The following is an 18685-nucleotide window of genomic DNA, read 5'->3' as shown; positions in this document are numbered from 1 at the left end:
TTCCAATTCCCATCTGTACCGCTGTGCATCCTCTGGTCTAACCAGGCCTGCAAGGCAGAATTGGGGTCCTGGTAGTTGGGGGGAAGGAAGCGTTTAAGAACTAGAGGAAGGTTGTGGGTTTCATTATTGCTATACTGAACCCTAAGTGACTTATCTCCACACTACCCCTCTGCAAGGTATGTCCAGCTGTCTAGAGATGGGCATTGGGTCCCCATCACGTGCCAGCCACCCTCATTGACGAGGATATAATTCCCACCCCCCTTTGGTGTTCGAAGCCTGGTCCCTTTGGCCCTTCATGATCACACATGTTGGTGTGCTGCTTCCATGTGTGGGCTTTGTTGCTTCTGGGCTAGATGGCCGCTTGTTTACTTTCAAGCCTTTAGGTCCCCAGACCCTATAGGTCTCGATGATTTTCCAGTAAGGTTCTCTCATTCCTGGCCTGTTGATTTGTCTCCGCCATGTCTCAATGTGGCATAGAATCAAGTGGATAGTCTTTCCCCTTTTCTCCCTTTTTGAAGAGTGGCCCCAGCCAATGTGAGGTCTACTCTTTTGAGGTGGTTCTTATGAAGTGCACATTAAGGGGGTGATGTATGATTCATGGCCAGTAGGCAGACATTCTACCACTTTGCTTGGGAATTAGTCTCTAAGATTTGTTTAATTGGTGTTTCTCCTTATTTGTCCTTTTGTGATTGACTAACTTCACTCAGGATAATGGTTTCCAGGTATTTCATGCCATGGAGTGTTTCATACTTTCATCACTGTTTTTAGGGTTGCATAGTATTCTGTTGTGTGAATGTACCATTGTTTTTTATCTATGCTTCCAGTATCTTGCTATTGTGAACTGTGCTGCTATAAACATGTGAGAACCTACCTCTACTTGTGTTGTGTCTCATTTCTTTTGGTTATATGCTTAATAGTGATATTGCTGGGCTGTATGAGATTTCAATTCCTAGTTGCTTTAAGTATTGCCATATCATATTCCATAGTGGTTGTGTGTATTTACAAATCCACCACAGCACATATGAATTCCAATCTCTACATCCTCTCCAGCATTTGTTGTTTTCTGTTTTTATGAATTGGGCTTGCATTCTGGATGTAAAGTGGTATCTCATTGTGAATTTAATGTACATCTCCCTGATGACTAGTGATTTTGAGCATTTTGTGTTTGTTAGCCATTTGTACTTCATTTTTTGGTGAACTGTGTGTTCATGTCTTTTTCCCATTTCTTAATTGGGTCATTTGTTATTTTCTTATCGAGTTGTTGTACAGTTCCTTATGTTTTGGTAATTAGACCCTTGTCTGATGTGTTGTTGGTAAATCCCCCCCAATCTGATGGCTCTCATTTCACCCCTGATGCAGTCCTTTGATGTGCATCAGTGATGTCGTTCCAGCCCGTCCCGGTCCTCAGTCTCCTACTCTGTGTGCCTCCTCCATTATGTTTGCTGGTCTTTGTATGCCCTGCAGCAGGCCCTTACATTTGTAACAGCGTTCTCGTCGATGATCCTGATAATTCTGGTGATTACATCTAGGTCTTTAATCCGTCTGGATTTTGTTTTTGTGCATGGGGAGTTATTTGGGTCTTGTTCATTCTTCTGCATAAGAAAATTCAGTTGGTCAAACCACGTTGGTTGAAGAGGGTGTCTTTGTCCTATTGGATGTCTTAGGTCCTTTGTTGAAGATTAGTTGCCTGTAGGCTAATGGGTTTCCTGTTCTGATCTATTGGTCTATAAATCTCTCGTTGTACCAGTACCAGTGTATTTTGACTACTTGGTTTCGTAGTAGGTTTTTAGGTCAGGTCGTAGAAGGCCTCCCACTTGGTTCTTTGCTTATCCTGGGTCTTTTGCTTACCCATATGAAATTGCTAATTAGTTTTTCCATTTCTTTAGAGAATGTATTTGGATTTCATTGTATTTGTAGATTGTTTTAGGTTGTGTTGACATTTTCAAAATATTGTCTCCCTATCCATGAGCAGGTGATATTATATTTATTTAGGTCCTTCTGGTTTCTTGTAGTAATGTTCTGTAGTTTTCTGTATATAGGTGTTCTGTTTCTTTAGTTATAGAACCATATCTGCAAATAGCAAGTTTCACTTCCACTTTGCCTGTTTGTCTTCCCTTGATTTCTTTCTGTTGTCTGATAGCTCTAGCTGAAACTTCCAGCATGGTGTTGAAAACTTGGTTGAATAGGGGACATCCTTGTCTGGTCCCTGTTTTCAGTGGAAATTTTTCTAGCTTTTCCTCATTGAGCATGATGTTAGCTGTTGGCTTTTCATAGATGGCTTTTGTTACCATTTATACTTGAGTATACACCGACACGAATATCAGCCAAGGCACCTACTTTTACCACAAAAACTGCATAAAAATGCTGAAAAACTCAGCTTATACACGAGTATATATGGTATGTTGAAGAATTTCCTTTCTATTTTGTTGGGTGTTTTGATCAAAAATGGTATTGGATTTTATCAAGTACCTTTCTGCATAATGATGATGTGGTTTTGATTCTTGGCCTTGAGAAATGACTGGGCTCTTCAAAGCTCATGGATAGCTGTTTAAGGTGCAACTATTTCCTCCTTGTCCTGAGGAAAGAAGAGCGAAGAAAATAGAAGACACATGGAAACAATTAGTCCAGTGAACTAATGGACTACAGGAACTTAAGCCTCCATGACCCTGAGACCAGAAGATGGTACCCAACTATGACCATCTGCTTGAATAGGGATCACATTAGAAGATCCTGGAGAAAGAGTAGGAGGAAAAGGTGGAACCATAACTCTGTAAAAGAGACCAGACACTGGTCTGATAGAGGCGAGTGGAACCCAAGACTGTAAAACTAGTCATCCTTCTGGTCTGGAAGTTACCTTAATCCTTATAGAGTGTCAGTTTATCCTGTCCTATAGGGTCACTATGAGTTAGAATCGACCTCCATGGCTGTGAGTTGAATTTTGTGGATCACAGAAAAAGCAATTGTAGGTAAATTCTTAGCACCAAAGTCTAAAGTTGGGGAGATTAAATTGAACACAACTCAAGAAGGCAGAAAAGGAACAGAGTAAACCAAAAGAATGCAGCAGGGAGGACTTAGTAGTGACAGAGAAGCAGTAATGAGGTTCAAGTAAAAGATAAGCGGTAACTCTCTGAGGTAGTGCACCCATTGGTGTTGCCTGGGAAGGTTCTCTCTGGTCACAGTGAAAGCATTTTCACTCCAATCTTGTTTTTGTGGTGGCTAATTTAAGAGAATAGTGTGCAGCATGTCTCTCTTGCCCCAAGCACCTGACTCACCTGACCTCCTGCAACTTCTTTTTGGTTCCCAAAATGCAGAGGGACTTGAAAGGACAGTGATTGGATCATGTCGAAGAGGTGAAGAAAAAAATGAGGGAGGTGCTGTCAGTCATCTGAACAGATGAGTTTGAAAACTGTTTCTAAGAATGGAATTGCAAATTTGACAAATGTTTTAAGTGTAATGGAGAGTACTTGGAAGGTGATAAGGTTGTTTTATTAAAAAATTTAAAATACATAGCTGTGTTAGTCCGGGTAGACTAGAGAAATAAATCCGTAAAAACTCATGTGTATAAGAGATAGTTTTATATAAAGGGCAATTGTACATTAAGAAAGCATCCCAACCCAGTTCAGTCCAAGCTTGTAAGTCCGATACCAATCTATAAAGTCTTCTTCAGACTCACGAAACACATGCAATGACGCTGATTGTAGGACGATCAAAGGCCAGTGGGTAGAAAAATCTTTGGATCAAAGGCCAGTGGGTAGAAAATCTTTGGATCCATTGGTGTTGTAAGCATCTCAGCGCTGGCAGGGGTCTCTAACGTGGCTGCTCTCTGGCTTCAGAGGTCTAGTTGCATCAGGGCACGTCCATGTGGCTTCTCCAGCTCAGAGCACTAGTGTAGTTCCATGTGTCTTGTCAGCTGCAATGTCTCCCTGGGAGTGAGCCTGGAGAGACAGACAGACAGAGGTGTGTCTCCCGCCTCCAAGAAGGAATACTGTACAGGATTTCCCAGAATTCTCAGGAGAAGGCCATGCCCACACAGAAGCTTCATTGGCTGTGATCTGATTGGCAGACTAGACTCCACCCTTTCACTCTTAATCCTCTCAAGTCCCAAATTGACACCAATTATGTAACTACCACAATAGCTTTTGGGGAGAAAATTCTGGTGGTTTTTTGGGGAGGGATCCCCACATATAATAACATAGCCATCAAATCAGGAAATTTAAAACCGCATAAAGCTGATTTTATAAAAATGGCTACAGATACATTTAAGAGTTAATGGAAGAAATAATTTTATAGGAAAGCAATATTACAGTATTTTCCTCAGCAGAGAGTACATAAAACAGATCATTTTCTGTAGAAGAAAAGAACTGCAAAATGGCCGTCCTGTACAAATGTACCAGCTCCCAGATGGATTTTTCTATCACATAGAAAAAGAAGAAAATGCCTGTATTTCTAAATTCTCTTTATGAAGCTATTATAACATTGCTGTACCAGCCTGGGAAATAATTTATTAAGATAGCAAACTAAGCTCCAAATGAATAGATTGATATATAAATCATCTAACATGAATAAAAAGCATATATCATGTCAAAGAGATTTGTTGCAGGCATGCACGTCAGTATTTGTTTTGTTTTATACCAAGAAGTATCACAATTAACTTCATTGAATAGAAAAACTATCTGACAAAATTTAGCCCCATGTTAAGAACAATAAAGTAAGAATTTGCAGATCTTTTTAATAGGCATGATAAAATAGGTTTCGGCCACCAAGTAAAGCATTTTCCTGGGGGAAAGTTTAGAGCCTTTTCCTGTAAACTAAGCAAGAAGACAAGATGCCCACTCCCTCCACTTTTCCATCGGAACATAAGAATTGGAAGGTAGAAAGTAAAGCCATCTCTCCATGTAGGTGAGTGAGATGATTCTATGCCAGGAGAATTTAAAAAGAATCAATGGAGCCATTCCAAATATCAAAATTTGATAAAATAGAATGTAACATACAGAAATTAACAAATACGCTTGATACAATTGATCTATCAGTGCACACAATAGACAGTTATACACAGTGGAAGCAAAGACTATATTGTAGTTGTAAATTAACATCATGAAAAAATCTAAAACCTCTAATGTGTTATATTTGTTATGCTGTTGGTTGATATAGGTGTCAAATTGCTTCCCACTCAGAGCAGCACTGTGTACCACAATACGAAACACTGCTTGGTTGTGTTGTAGCCAGTGGATTGGTCAGTCTATTTCATTGAGGGTCTTTTTTTCACTGACCCCTCTACCTGACCAAGCCGATGTCTTATTGGTAATTAGAACACAATTCTTAGGCAGACTTTAAAGAAAACAACCGAAAAACAAAACAAAAACAAACTACCGTAGTTTAGCAAACCGTTGTTTGGTTTTAGGAAGACTTGAGGTAATACTTTTGGTTTAAGCTTTAAAGGCTATCAATTTAGGGTAGAAATTTTTGGGATCCGTCCAGCCGGTATGATTCCAGAAAGTCCGGAGTCCATGAGAATTCGAAATTCTCTTCTGCGTTTTACCCCTTTCTTTTTAAAAAATCATTTTATTGGGGGCTCTTACAGCTTTTATAACATTCCATACATCAGTTGTATCAAGCATATTTGTACATATGTTGCCATGATCATTTTCAAAACATTTTCTTTCTACTTGAGCCCTTGGAATCAGATCATTTCACCTCTCCTCCCAGTCTCCTTCCCTAATGAACCCCTTGATAATTTATAATTTTTTGTCATGTCTTAAACTGACCATTGTCTCCCTTCACCAACTTTTCTGTTGTTTGTCCCCCTGGGGAGGGTTATATGTAGATCATTGTGATGGTTCCCCCTTTCTCCCCCCACCTTGACCTTACCCTTCTGGTATCTCTACTCTAATTATTGGTCTTGAGGGGTTTATCTGTTTTGGATCCCCTGTGTTTTGAGCTCTTATCTGTACCAGTGTACATGCTCTGGTCTAGCTAGATTTGTAAATTGGAGTAAATTTGTAGAATTGGGGTCATGATAGGGTGGGCATGGTGGTGGGGGAGGAAGCATTCAAGAACTAGAGAAAAGTTCTATGTTTCATCAGTGCTATACTGCACCCTGACTGGCTTGTCTCTTGCTTGGCACCCTTCTGTAAGGGATGTCCAGTTGTCTACAGATGGGCTTTGGGTCTCCACTCTGAGCACACCCCCTCATTAATAGTGATATGGTTTTTAGTTCTGGGTCTTTGATGCTTGATACCTAATACCATAGATACCTCTTGATCACACAGGCTGGTGTGCTTCTTCCATGTGGTCTTCGTTGCTTCCCAGCTAGATGGCCGCTTGTTTTATTTTCAAGCCTTTAAGACCTCAGATGCAATATTTTTGGATAATGGGCCACTGTCAGTTTTCTTATGCATCCATTTTGTTTTCAGAGATTGTTTAGGGAAGGTGAGAGTCACAGAATGCCAAAAGGTTCTTGCGTTGAGGGAGTACTTGAGTAGAGGCCCAATGTCTGTTTGCTACTTTAATACTTAACATATAAATATACGGACATAGATCTATTTCCCTTTTGTTGTATATAAATATATTTGCATATGTACATGCCTGTGTTTAGACCTCTATAAATGTCCTTCACCTCCTAGTTCTTTTCCTCTTATTTCCTTTTGCTTTCCTCTTGTCCCGTTATCATGTTTGGCCTTCATTTGGGTTTCGGTAATTCCTCTCAGCTACATTGCCCTAGATCAAGGGTGTCAAACTGGTGGGCCGCATGCGGCTCCTGAGGTAATTTTTTGTGGCCCGCGATGCTCTGAAATAAAATGAAAATAGAAAAAATTGTTATGAAGAAAATAGCGCTTAGGGAGATGGGGGCAATATGGTACACACAATTCCCTCCTTAACCCTTTAACTACTAAAGATTAGTATACACGTGACCCAGTGCCATTCCTGGGGGCCCGGGGCCCCGTGGACATGTATAAACACTGACTCAGTTCTGGCGACGTTTGGAAGCTAATATATCTGCCACTCTGTGTCATGTAATGTAAACAGATCCAATGGCAAAAAGGTTAAAAAGAGCACTCTGGGTTGTGCTGTTATGAATCATTCCTAATGGCAGTGCTAGTTATAGTTAACATTTTTAGAGGGAAGCCATTACGATTGTGCATCAGGTTTGTCAGCTGTTCAATATTTTGTGTTTTTTATTATTTACTTTGTTATATTTTCTGTTACAACCTAAGAGGTAAGTTCCACTCTCTCTCTTTCCCTCTTCATTTGTTCCTGCTGGATAAAATCTTAAGTAGATTTTATTTTTGGTTAAACTGTTTGTGGTTTGGGTAAAGCTTTATGTTGCTGACCTTTATATCTATGGAGTGCACACCTCTCTGATCTTACTGTTCACTTTGTAGACCTTTGGCTGAAAGTCAAAAAGTCAGAGGGATGAAGAGTGTCTAATGGCTAAATCTTCAGGCATTCCAACAGTCACTGAATCACCAGTAAACTTGGTTTTTAAATTAGTTTTGTTGCACGTTTTTATCCCACTCTATCTAGAAGTTTTCTGAATTGTTGGTAGTGGTACCAGGTACCATCTGGATCTCAGGTTTGTATATGCTAATATTAGTGTGGTCTGTTAGTCCATTAAACTAATTGTTTCTCTGTGCCTGATCATCTTAATTTTTTTTTTGCTCAGCACACAAAAATATTTACACTTTGGGTGGCTGGTCACGAGCTTTTAAGACTCAATTGCTATTCATCAAAGAGGATATAGAACAATGTCTTTGTGAGCTATGCTGTGCCAGTTGTCCTTGGCGTCCCCAAGAGTATGGTCCAGCTCTCTAGTTGATTTAAAAGTGGTACCAGTGGGCATCTTTTTTTTCCAATATACTATTAAAAATTATACCATTAAATAAGAAGTTTGTTGGAGAATTTTCACAGGTTTTAAAAATAACATTATATTTGTTCCATTTATTCATAAGACTTTTATTAAAAAAATCATAAATGGATATTGTTTTCATCAAACTTTCTGCATCAAGTGATGGCATAATATTCTCTTTTAGTATGTTGTGTGATTAATTTTGAGATTTGGCTTTATAATAGTAATCTTGCATTTCTGAGCTGAAATATCATACTTAATACTATCCCACCCTTTTATGCAAGTTACAAGATTTCGTTAGCTAGTATGTTTTTTTGTTTGTTTATGAGTTAAGCTATCTTGTAGTTTTCCTTTTTTTATATTACTCTTGTGATTTTTCCTGTAGCGTTACAGAGCTTCATAAAATAAAACCTTTTTCTGCTCTCTGAAAAGAATTTGTATTAACATTGAACTTGAAGTGTTTCTTGCATCGTGGTTCGGGCTTTCTTTGTGTGAAGACGACTGAGACCTGATGGGGTTACTTGAGCGTTCCTCATTTCTACATGAGCCACCGGAGCAAACATCTGTGCTCTTCTGCCCCTATGTTTGTCATGTTTTGTACATTTTAAGTTGTTTCTTCATATCCTTGTACTAATTATTCATATCTGTATTGTCCAGAGGAGGGGCAGGCACGTGCCCTCTTTTTAGTGTAGCTGTGTGGCCCCTTCTTTGTCTTCTGTGTATTCTCACTGGATGTTTGTCTGTTTCATTATTTTCTTTGAATAGCTACACTGCTCTTCTATTTTATTGATTTTCTTTTATTGTGTTTTATTATACTCTACATCAACTTTTTCAAAGACTAGGCTTTCAGCTCCATTTTCTTTCAAATGTTTTTTTCTAAGTAGTGCTGTAGCTAAATTTCAGCAACTTTTTTTTAATCAATTAAAACTTTTCTACTATTTACTTATAATAAATTTTCAGTCTCAAGGATCTTTGACTTGTATTTTGTATTTTTAAAATATTTCTTTGTGGAGGTTTCTCTTTTTGTTGAGAACACTTTGCTCCATGGTTTTATTCCTTTGAAATGTGTTGCCCTATTCTTTGACTTAATATACGTTCCTTGAATCTTTGAAGGAAATGAGTGGTTTCTGTAACTGTTAGGTTTCCTTCATTGTATGTCTATATGAGGTTTAAGTGTATTGGTTAATGCTTTATAAAAATTTTATTCTATATGTGTGTTTTGGAAAAGTGTTGTAATTGCAGATTTATTTCTCCCTTGTTAGCTTTTCTTAAAGTTTTTCATGCATTTTAAGACTCCTACTGAGATAGACCATTGCTTTGCTTTCCTGTTGAATTTAACCACTTGTTAATATGGAATGACCCTTTTTTATCGTTTGATTTTTTTTTAAACCAAATTTTTAAAAAACATAAATCATTTTATTGGGGGATCCTACAGCTCTCTTATAACACTCCAGACATCAATTGTATCAAGCACATTTGTATATATGTTGCCATAATCATTTTCAGAACATTTTCTTTCCACTTGAGCCCTTGGTATCAGCTCCTCTTATTTCTCTCTCGCCCCCACCCTCATGAGCCCCTGAAAAATTATAGAGACGGTTATACATCAGTCCTTGTAGATCAGTTTCCCCTTTCTCCTCAACCTTTCCCATACCCTCAAGGTATTGCTACTCGCATTACTGTTCCTGGGGGGGTTTATCTGTCCTGGATTCTGTTTCTCAAGAGCTCTATACCAGTGTACACGCTCCAGTCTAGCCAGGATTTGTAAAGTAGAACTGGGGTCATGATTGTGTGTGTGTGTGTGCGTGTGTAAGCATTATAGAACTAGAGGAATGTTGTGTTTTTCATCAGTGCTATAGTGCACCCTTGCTGACTCATCCCTTCCTTGTGTCCCTTCTGTGAGGTGATGTCCAATTGTCTACAGATGGGCTTTGGGCCTTCACTCCAACCCTACTCCATTGCATCAGTATGACTGGTTTGGGTCTTTTGATGCCTGATACCTGAACCCATCAACACCTCGTGATCACACAGTCTGGTGTTCTTCCATGTGGGCTTTGTTGCTTCCATGCTAGATGGCTGCTTATTTAGCTTCAAGCCTTTGAGCTCCCAGATGCTCTATCTTTTAATAGCCAATGTGGTAGTTACATAATCTGGTGTCAACTTGAGACTATTAAAAGTGAAGAGGTGGAAGTTAGCCTGTCAGTCAGTTCACAGCTTGATGACCTCATTTAGAGGCACTATGGAGATAAATAGCTCAATGGAGGTGGGACACACAAAGTCCCTGTGGGACATTCCTGTTGACAAGCCAGATGGAGCTACACTGATGCAGCCAGAGCCTTGGAGCTGGAGGAACCACGTGGAGACCCACACCAGTGCTAAGATGCTTCCACAGCCAGTAGATCCACAAGATTTCACTCACTGGCTTGCGATCTTCCTGCACTCAGCGTCATTGCATGTGCTTCGTGAGTCTGAAGTGGACTTTATAGATTGGTATTGGACATATGGGCTAAATTGGACTTACGGACTTGATCTGGATTGGGCTGGGATGTTTTCTCAATATACAATTGCTCTTTTATGTAAAGCTCTTTCTTATACACAGGAAAGTGTCTATGGATTTGTTTCTCTAGTCCACCTGGACTAACATAGCCAGTCACCACCAGCTTTCTTCACCACATTGTTTTATGCACCTATTTTGTCTTCAGCGGGCTTGTCAGGAAGGTGAGCATCACAGGATGCCATTTATTAGAACAAAGTGTCCCTGCGTTGAGTGACTCATTGAGTAGAGGCCCATTGTCCTTCTGCTTCCTTAATACTCAACATATAAATATATGTACATAGGCCTATATCCCTATTGTTATATATTAATATATTTACATATGCACATGCCTGTATTTATACCTCTATAAATGTCTTTTGCCACTTAACTTCTTTGCTCTATTTCCTTTTATTTTCCTCTTGTCTCATGATCATGTTTGACCCTAATTTGGCTCTCAGGAATTCTTTTCTGTTACATTGCCCTTGATCTAACCCCACCAGGCATTCTGTGCGCTCCTCACCATCAATTTTAGTTTACTTTTTGTTCCCTTGTCCCTGAGTTTGTTGGCTGTCCCCTTTACCCCCACCTCCACTTCTACCCGGTCCCCCTCAAATGTCGGTCCAGCTCTTTACTCTTTGGGATGTTGTATCTTGCCTATCTTTTATAGCTAGACATGAAATAAAGCCAAAAAAAGACCTACAAATAATCAAGTTGATTTCTACTCATAGCTACCTGGTGGTGGTGTAGTGGCAATGTGTTGGGCATGGTCTGCAGTTACAAACCACCGGCTACTAGTTGGGAGAAAGGACAGGGCGTTTTGCTCCTGTAAAGAGTTAGTTTCTGAAACGCACCAGGGTAGTTCTCCTCATAGATCACTATGAGTAATCTACTGTAGGATCCTAAATGTAATTTATTTTGAATTTCTTAGCAGTTCCGATACGGTTTCATCCAGAATGTTTTCTGGCCTGCTTTGGTCAATTGCTGAGGCATCTTGTCCTGTGGTTGTGTGTGTCTGTCACTTGATATTTATTGTCTCTGAGACATTGTGGCACTTCTATATTTATTGATTATACGTTGGCTTGTTTATCCTGCATTTTTGTTGTTTTCCCATATTTGGGCAATGGGTCAGGCTTGCTCCTCTTGTTAATAGATTAGCAGCCCGAGGTGCTCTCCACCTATCTCCCAAGTGGATTTTGCCCAATGAGTGGGAGTGTGGGGATAAGCCTCTGCTCACTGGTCATGCAGTGCAGCTGAGGGCACACTGGGTGGCTGCTGTTTGCCACCTATACTCAGACTGCCAGTGGAGTGGAACCAAGAGGTACTGGGCAGGATATCAGGTGGGGGAGTGCCAATGGCTACCTGCTTCTTGTTACCTGGAGATTTTGTGGAATAAGAGAGTTGATCACATGTCTGGTTTAGTCTTGGGTAGGCAGAGCCTATTGTTATCTGGTTCTTGCTCCTATAGGGACACTTTTTGCAGTAATTCAGATGTGGCAAGTCACCACTCTGAATAGCTCCTTGTTTTCTGTTCTTCCTTCCACTTTGTCTCATTGATATTTGATCGGCTTCTATATTTTTTCCTCTGAAGCTCTGGGTTCCCTGATTGCCACCTGCAGGTATTTTCACCAAGTTTCTTGGCCCTTTTTTGTAGAGTTTTTGAGTAGTATATTTGCCTAGTCCTCCAACTTGGATCATCATCTCCTTAATGTTGAGTTGTTTCTTTTGTTTATTTATATCTTATGGTCTAGTAGGAGAAAATAGATGTATGATAAAATGGCAACATTTGGCATTTCTGTGATGCTTTTGATTTTTAAGTTGTTTCTGTAAGCTAGAATTTTAAAACTTGATTAAATTCAGGTTAAGCCTTGCTTGCTGCAATACCTCATCTTGTCATTGAGTTGTGTCTGACTCATTGTAGTATTGGGTGGGGGGGGAGGCCAACCCCCCCCCCCCACTAACCACGGGTTCAACAAGCACAATTGTACGGGTGAGATATATAAATATTATATTAAAGTCATCGAGAGCATGAGCGATAGAAGAGAGAGTCAAACAATGGAGTCAGACACATTTTATGGTAGCATTGCTCACTTCAGCCCCGCTTGGACGGGAAGGGAAGGAGGACAAGGGAACCAAGGGAGCGAGGATGGGAGAGGAGGAGCCAAGCAACCGCTCTCTCTTGCTAACCCAGGCCTATATACCTTTTGGGGGCGGGCAGGCAGGCCCATTAATTACAGGTAAAGACATACGTCACAGGAAGGGGTTGCACTATAGGTTATACAGCAATGAGAGGGGGTGATCTAGGGACATACACGCAATAGGAAGAGGAGGGATTGGGGGTATACATGTGACAAGATGGGCGGATCCTAGATTTAGGATGGCAGTTTAACTTTGACCGGTTCTCTGGATCTCCACGGGAACCATTTTCAGTAGGGAGTGAACTCCACCTACAGGAACCAAGCTAATGGTTGCAAGCTTCAGGGAGAAATAGTCCATTGTCTCCAGCAGCAGGGAGCAGGCCCACTCCTGTGGTGGGGTGAGACAGCAGTCTGGCAGTGATTTAGGATGTCTGTAAGTATCTGACCTCCCCCTACAACTCATGTTCTTATGTATAGTGGAGTCTGACTCATGCTGACCTTATGTGTAGTTGTGTCTCACTCATGTTGGACCTTATGGGTAACTTGGTTCCTGGTTGTGTACCACTTTCATGCTGTTGATATGTTTGAGCCCGTTATTGTGGCCATTGCCTCACTCCATCTTATTGAGGGCTTCTCTTGTCTTCACTGGCTGTCTACTGTAAGAAATTACAGGGCTTCTAGCGAACAATGCCTCACAGAAGATGCTCTATCAGGGGGCTTCAAAAAGTACATGACAAAATATGGAATATTTTCATATTAGGAGACATATAGAGGATGTTATCCAATATGGCCGATCCACAAGAACCTCTATCATACAGTTTAGTATACTGTGGCCAACCTTGAGGTCCATGCAACTGTCCTATTGCCCATCATCCTTTCCGTAATGCATTTTAATGTTCCTGATGCCAAATCGATGAATCATTTTCTGCATTTGTTGCAAATTGGTAATCTTACAGTCTCCATTGGGCTGCATTTTTCTGTATTGCACAGCTCTTCTAGCTCAGTCAGCCTAGTTGCTTACTTCCTAGTAGAAGATTGCATGATAAGTGTGTTGTTCTTTCCTTTGTGCTAGTTGACTTGTTGGTTCCTTCTAATTATTAATTTAGGGACTCTGGTGGCTCAACAGTTATGGCAAGTCTGCTGACCAAAAGGTTTGCAATTTCAACCCACCATTGGAGGAATACCTGTTCTTGTTACAGACCTAGTGACCCCATAGTACAGGGTAGGACTGCCCTGTGGATATCCCAGACTGTAAATCTTTATGGGAGTAGATGTCTCATCTTTCTTCTATAGAGAGGGGTGGTGGTTTCAAACTGCTGACCTTATGGTTAGCAGCCCATTGCAGAACCTTGGGCTCCTAACCTTATAATAAATGAAATATAAAATTAAACTATACTAAAAGAGCTGTTTTTCACCTACCATCTAGACAAAAATTCCAAAGTATATGATAATGTGCTCTGAGTGGGAGGTTTTGAGGAAGCTAGTGATGTTGGAACACTTTCAGTGAAGGTGTACTTTGCAGTTTCTAACAAAATACAGATGCTTTTATTCTTTGACCTGCAAACCCACTTTGCTGAATCTATTTTTAGGGTGTATGTGGCATTAATATAAAGGGACACGGAGACAAGGTTATTCATTGCATCATCATTTATAATAGCAAAAGCTGGGAAATAAGTCACCAGAGAGGGTTGTTGTATAAATATACCCATTTCAAACAAAGTGAAGAAAAGCATACTATCTCTATACCAACATGGAATGATCACTACGCTATCTTGGCAAGTGAACAAAAACAAGCTTCAGTTCATGTATATTGTATATAGTCTGCTATGTTTTATGTAAGAAGACAGATGAGAATATGTACCGTATATGCTTGAGTATAAGCCTAGATTTTCAACACATTTTAAATGCGATTTCTGTGTAAAATTAGATGCCTCGACTGATATTTGGGTTGACTTATAGTCAAGTGTATACGGTAGTTATTTTGGCAAAAATAAGTTCTGAGGAAAGGAAAAGTTTAGAAATGATAAATCATATAAGCCAGGGACTACTAAAAAGTTACCTGTGTGGAAGTGGTTTTGTGTGTGTGTGTGTGTGTGTGTGTGTGTGTGTGAGAGAGAGAGAGATTGTTTGATAATTGAAGTCTTTGCTTATTTTTCCCAGTACCATCTTTAAATTATTTGAATAACTGTTGGTTATTTTATCTTTTGCCACTTCTAGATTGGAAACTATATGTTCTTTTGTGCTCTAGAAAGTTAAATGTACATAAATCATCAAACTCTAAAGTTAAAATCAGCGTTTCTTTGCTCTTGAATTAGCCCAAGGCCCTAGGAGTAGGAGAGACTCCAGCTTAGGGCAAATCTGCCCCACTTTAGAAAACAAGTTGCAAACCGAGAATGATTTTTACACTTAAGATAGATGGAAAGAAAAGGTCAAATGTATATTATTTCATGACCTATTGTAGTTGTAAGAAATTTGCATGTGACCATAACTGAATTTTTATGGATGAGCCATGCCAAGACATAAACAACTCCTTTATGTATTGTCTGTGGTACCCCTCCCACCACAATTGCAGAGCTGTTTATGAGAGATGAGGTGTGTCCATCACCTCCCTGCCTCCAGTGCACCATACATATTGCCACTGTGAAACCCTTTATATTTTTATTATCGGTGGATATTGGTCATGTCAGACTAGGAAAAGAAAAGTGGGATGCTTGTATGTGTTATGCTGATGCTAGAATCGTTGAAAGAATACAATATGCATCCATTTTTGTTTCTTTGCAGTCCCGAAGATAATTTCCCTGTTATAGAATTTTAGCATTCCAGCCACGATCTTTTATCACTTGGAAACATTTTTCTGTTGTCTACTAACTTTCACTGTTGCTGATGAGAAGTAAGCCATCAGTCTTACTTTCTCTCTTGATATCTTTTCTTCTTTGTTTATTAGTTTTTTTTCGGTTGTCTTTTGTTTCTGCAGTTAGTGAGATATGGCTGGACATTCATTCTGTGTTTTTATTCTATTTGGAACTTAAATTCTACAAAATTCTTTTCACTTTAATTTTCTCTTGATCCATCTTTCTGAGACTGATTGTATGTGTGTGTATTCCTGGGTTCACTGTTACCCTGTGTTTCAACCTACCCCCAATATTCTGGCCTACCCCCCAAAAAAGTATAGGTCAATGCCATCTTGCTTCTTAAGGCTTTGTCCCTTATAGCCCACTGCCCTGTTGGTAGTTTGCTATGCCAAGCTATCCTGGTAATTTACCAAATCTAAATTGGAGCCTTAAGATAACTCTCTACCCCCATCTTGCTCCAGGATGTTATTGTAAAATTTATTCTTAGATACGATGTATGTACCCCTACCCTGTTTCAGAGTATCTAGTCTAACCTTCCTTTAGCTTCTGTAATCATCTTTGCTAATTAGAGTGGAATGCCTGTACTCTGCATCTCAGGAGTCCTGTGCCTTGCAGCTTAAAAAACAGGATACAGTTTGTGTGTGTGTGTGTGTGTGTATTTATACACACACACACACACACACCCCCCACCCCCCTGCCTAACTACTATTTGGGGTCTTGGGGTTTTAAGTGGCACTAGTCCTCCCATGGCTGCCTGCCCGCCTGCTTAATAGACTCCTAACTTGGATTTTGACATGGAACACCTGAGTGAGGGAAACATCAGCATGCATTCAGTGCAGAGGCCAGTGGAATCTGCAGACCCAGTCGGGTAGAGAACATCTCAAGTTCATGATTGGTGGTAGATGAATCATCACTGTTACAGGTGGGCCTGTGGAAGCTCCATGGAGAGCATTGTGATTCGGGTACATACATGAGTGAGGTTGCAAAGGCTTCATGATTGGTTCTGGGGTTTTAATTACTTAACTATTTGGTAGTCTGGTGGTTGGTGCTTTGACTCATACATACTTATGAAACCCTGAGTCATTGTTACAAGCTAATGCCAGGACCCCCACCTTTAACCCGTTTGGGACAGTTGGCCCTTCTTAGAGCTAGGGGAGGGAGGAAGCTGGACCTCCTCCAGTTTCGTTTTTTTTTTTCTAGTTCTGGCCAAGCATCTTGGGCGGGGGGGCTGTCTCCAGTTTCCATCTGAGTAAATCATACAGGGTATGCTCACAAAGGTTATTTGTGTCAGTATTTTTGTGCATCTGGAGGGCAAACACTTCCACTAAGTGCACCTGGGCTTGTTGAGGCATTGGCTCTATTTTTGGTTCAATGGTCATCAAAAGACCTTAGATTATAGGATTTAGGGCTCTAGTACATTCTTATAAATGAGGGTTGACCTTTTCCAAATTTTTTCCCCCTGACGAGATGAGGGTTCCAGGATTTTTTTTCCTGATTGTTGAGATGATCATAATGATTCTTGACATTTTTTCCTAGTTGATCAGCCAACCTTGTAGTTCTCGAGTTAGCTAGTTGCATTGTGAGTTAGGCATTGATTGCACTGCTGACCACAAAGCCAGCAGTTTGAAACCACCAGACACTCCAAGGGAGAAAGAGAAATCCAAAGGGGAGGGAAGTTCCTTCTACTCTGACCTTTAGGGTTACTATGAGTCAAACTTGATTTAATGGTAGTGAATTTGGTTTTTTAAATCATCAAATATTGTCCCTTTTATATATTTGTGTTTGGGTTTTTAGTAATTTGCTAATTTAAAAAAACACAACGTGTTCATGAGGGATATTGATATATAAACAAAACACAAACTCAGGGTCATCGAGTCAATTCTAACTCACTGGAGACCCTATGGGATGGGGTGGAACTGCCCCTGTGAGTTTCTGAGACTAACTATTTACAGGAATAGAAAGCCCCCTCTTTCTCCTTGAGCTCGAGAAGGTGATTTCAAACTGCAGACCTTGCAAATCTCATAATCTCTATGCCATCAAAGTGGAAAATGTTTTTTAAAGACGTTTGTTCAGGTTTGGTATTAGATTTAAGTGGTTGATGCAACTCACCACCACAGCCCTCTGGGCCTTGAAATTTCTATGTGGGATACTTTTAAATGATGATTTTTGTAATTTAAAAAGAACTTAGGTTTTCTCATTTTTTGGTAATTGTTTTGGTAATTGTTCCTTTCAAAGAATTGACCCATTCAAGCTGTTCATGATATGTCCCCACTAAAATTTTAAGAGCCATAGTATCTGTAGAAAAGGCTTCTACTTTAATTGCTTCACTTGGTAATATTTTTTCTTAGTCTCCTTCCTTTTTTCATTTTCTTTTTTATTGAGTTCTCTTATTTTCTTCTTTCTTGGTGGTTAATTTGCTTTTTTTTCTAGCTTCTTCATATGGAAGCTTTGGTATGTAGACCTTTGAAATACTATTTCTGATTATTTGGAATTTTCTAGATTTTTTTGCTTACTGATTTCTGAGTTAATCTAATTGTGATCGTGGTACATAGTCTGTATCTTTTCACTGTTTTATATTTATTGGAACTTGTTTTTTGCTCAGTATCTTGGTGCATGTTCCATGCATATCTAAAAAATACTCTTTCTCTCTGGACTTAGACCTGTTCTTTAAATGTCAATTGGATCTTTTATATCCTTACTGATTTTCTGTCTACTGCTGTATTGACTACTAAGAGGGTTGAAATCCCCAGCTATACTTACGGCTCTGTTTGCTTCTCTTTTCAGCTGTGTCAGTTTTCACATTGTGCATTTTATAGCTCTGTTAACTAGGAACATGCACAGTTAAGATTGTTCCATTTTCTTGAAGAATTGGCCCATTGTCATTTTGTGATTTTCTTGTCTTATCTTTGGTAATAGTTCTTGTTCTGAAGTCATTCTTTAATTTTATCATAAGTCCTCAAAGGTTCCTATGAGAAACTAGGTATCTGTAGAATTATTTACACACAGGATTTAGTCGGGTGTTTTGTTCAACAGTAAAACTTGTAAAAGCTGGAACTTATATAAAGTGGAGACCAATCAACAAAAGAAAACTCTAATTATTTCCACTCATAGAGCAACAGAAAACAGTTAGACGTTGAGAACTGGAGGAGCAGCCCTGCATAGCTCCACATGTCTGGGTGTTTCCGTGACAGCCTCCCAGCAATGGTGCCCACAGGACCATGGACAGAGCATGAGCTTCAATAAGTGTGGGGGGAGGTCAGATGCGCAGGCATTCCCTCCCTTGAGGGCGATCAGTGATCAGTTGCCTGACTGCACT

At 39.8% G+C, this 18685-nt stretch overlaps 1 protein-coding gene across 1 annotated transcript in view; it reads left to right on the top strand.

Moving 5' to 3' along the window:
- TRIM24 (tripartite motif containing 24) overlaps positions 1-18685 on the top strand; it is a 110587-nt gene that overhangs the window by 33112 nt on the left and 58790 nt on the right. The gene's annotated exons all lie outside the window — the stretch shown is intronic.

Source organism: Echinops telfairi, unplaced genomic scaffold, assembly GCF_000313985.2.
Source record: "Echinops telfairi isolate 266 unplaced genomic scaffold, ASM31398v2 ScPeMD7_23;HRSCAF=83, whole genome shotgun sequence".
NCBI lineage: Eukaryota > Metazoa > Chordata > Mammalia > Afrosoricida > Tenrecidae > Echinops > Echinops telfairi.
The sequence above is the reverse complement of the archived record's forward strand: the minus strand, read 5'-3'. Positions and strand labels throughout refer to the sequence as shown.